The sequence below is a fragment of the Electrophorus electricus genome, chromosome 21, assembly GCF_041902795.1.
Source record: "Electrophorus electricus isolate QZ-2024a chromosome 21, ASM4190279v1, whole genome shotgun sequence".
NCBI classification, from domain to species: domain Eukaryota; kingdom Metazoa; phylum Chordata; class Actinopteri; order Gymnotiformes; family Gymnotidae; genus Electrophorus; species Electrophorus electricus.
In genome coordinates this window covers 18,962,501-18,965,000 of record NC_137517.1, presented here as the reverse complement: position 1 = coordinate 18,965,000, position 2,500 = coordinate 18,962,501, and the positions used below count along the sequence as shown (strand labels likewise).

The window sequence follows — 2,500 nt, the reverse complement described above, 5'->3', positions numbered from 1 at the left end:
GGTTAGAATCAGACATACCAATGAACTAGAATACTGTAGAATACAAGGATGAATGCTGATACCTAGAAGTGCAAAATACATGAGGTCTATCTTAAACAATGATAAGTGCTATAAAAAATAAGTGCTAGAGTTGTTAAACAACATAAACAAGGCCCTACAATAAGTACTAAATTAGTCAGTCACAAGAGACCACAAGGTGGATGAGACAGTTGCCCACCCGTACTGATTGTGGTCTGTCTGTTAGGAAGTTGGAGATCCAGTCGCACAGGGATGTATGCAGTCCTAGATCCTCCAACTTAGTAGTGAGTAGGGAGGGGATGATGTGTTAAATGCTGAACTGTAGTCGACAAACAGCATTTTAACATAATTTCCCCTCCCTTTGTCCAGGTGGGTCAGTGTGGTGTGCAGCAGATGTTTAATTGCATCATCAGTGGAGCGGTTGTGGCAGTATGCAAACTGCAGTGGGTCCATGGAGGCTGGCAGTGAAGATGTGATGAAGTCTCTGACTAGCTTTTCAAAGCACTTCATCCCGACTGATGTGAGGGTAACAGGGCGGTAGTCATTGAGGTCGGAGGGTCGAGGTTTCTTCGGGACGGGGACGATGGTGGATCGCTTGAAGCTGGACAGGACGATACCGAGCGTCAGGGAGAGATTGAAGATGTCGGTGAATACCGGGGCTAGCTGATCTGCTCAGGCTTTGAGGACTCTCCCACAGATACCGTCTGGTCCCATCGCCTTCCTGGTATTCACCCTTTTAAACACTCTCCTCACGTCACTCTCCGTGATGATGAGAGGGCGCTGTTCTATGGTGGGCTCTGCGCATGCGCCGTTGGCTGTGCCGATAGTACCATTAGCAGTAGCGCTGTTAGCATTAGCGCTACTAGATGTAGCCTCGAAGCGAGTGAAGAATGTGTTCAGCTCGTTTGCCAGAGACTTGTCCGCACTCATCAGTCCGGAGGGTGGGCTCCTGTAGTCCGTGATCGTCCGTAGTCCCTGCCACAGGGATCTAGAGCCACTCTGCTGGAACTGTGTCTCTAGTTTCCTCCTGTAGCGCCGCTTCGCCTCCCTCACCGCCCTGCGCACTCCGTATGCCGCAGACTTGTACTCATCCATGTTCCTGCTCATGATCCCCGCGGTGTAGGCAGCAGTGCGAGAGTTCAGAGCCTCGCGGATGGTTTTGTCCACCCAGGGATTCTGGTTGGGAAACTTCTTGATGGTGGTTCTTGGAATCGTGTCGTCCACTAGTTTCCCAATAAACACCACTACTGCCCCCATAAACCTGCTGACATCATCAGTGCTGCGCTGGAACATGTCCCAGTCTGCGTCATCCAGAGCGGCCACCGATTGTTTATATTTTGGTATGAGGAAGATGGCGGTGTGGTCCGACTTACCAAACGGTGGATGAGCTGGTGCCTTATAGCTGTCCTTGTATGGGGTGTAGCAGTGGTCAAATGTCCTCTTTCCCCTGGTGGGGTAGGTTATGCGCTGATAAAAGTTGGGCACTGCACGCTTGAGGTTAGCGCTGTTGAAATCCCCAACCACGATAAGTGCAGCATCCCGGTGTGCCTGAAACTGTGTGAGAGCCTCATGAAGCTTTCCCAGTGTGGTGTCCGTGTTGGCCTGAGGTGGGATGTACACGGTGTTGATGATGACCGAAGTGAACTCGCCGTATGGACAGGAGGTAGAAAGGACGAAACTTAAGGGCGAGCAGCTGTTTACCAACACACACACACTCCACCGCCTCTCGACTTCCCCGACTTCTGCCGTCCTATCCATACGGTGAACTGAGAAGAACTGAGCCGGCGTGGCTCGGTACCGCTGAGTTCAGCCATGACTCAGAGAAGGTTGCAGTCCCGAGTGTTCCTCTCGAACTTTGTCCTGGCCCGGAGGTCGTCGAGCTTGTTGTCCAGAGACTTGACATTGGCTAGCAGCATGCTGGGTAAGGGAGCTCGGTGTGCCCGAGCCCTCAGCCTGTTCCTGACGCCTGCTCGCTTCCCTCGAGGCCTTTTCCTCGCGTCGCGCCCTTTGTTCTCCCTCAGTATCATTCTCTCTAGTATCAGTATCACAGAACTGGACTCTCTCACCGTTACTAATGACACCAGATCCACCACTATTACTTTATTATAGTGTCAGTATGACCAAACTGGACTGTCCCACTGGTTCAGGAGGACACTACCTCTGGTCACCAGGGATCAGCCCCACTGCAGTACTGAGCTCCTCCCCCTTGTCAATCACTCTGTCGTGTTTTTATCAGTCTGACAGGTTTTTGAGCTTACTTTTGTCTGTTACTGTTGCTTTGTCTTCCTGGATATTTTTGTCATTTCTCGGGGCAGTGGTAGCTCAGTGTAAAGGTGCTTGACTTGTAATCAGAAGGTTGTGGTTTCAAGCCTCACCACTGCCAAATTGCCATTGTTGAATCCCTGAGCCAGACCCTTAACCCTCAAGTTGTGTTCCGTCATAATTGTAAGTTGCTTTGGATAAAAGCATCATGATATTTTTG

General features: G+C 50.8%; 1 long non-coding RNA gene across 1 annotated transcript in view; it reads right to left on the bottom strand.

Moving 5' to 3' along the window:
- LOC145652907 (uncharacterized) overlaps positions 1–550 on the bottom strand; it is a 1,814-nt gene extending 1,264 nt beyond the window's left edge. The window contains exon 1 of the long non-coding RNA XR_014119178.1: positions 218–550. This is a non-coding gene — a long non-coding RNA (uncharacterized LOC145652907). The remainder of the gene's footprint in view (positions 1–217) is intronic.
- Between the last annotated feature and the right edge of the window lie 1,950 nt (positions 551–2,500).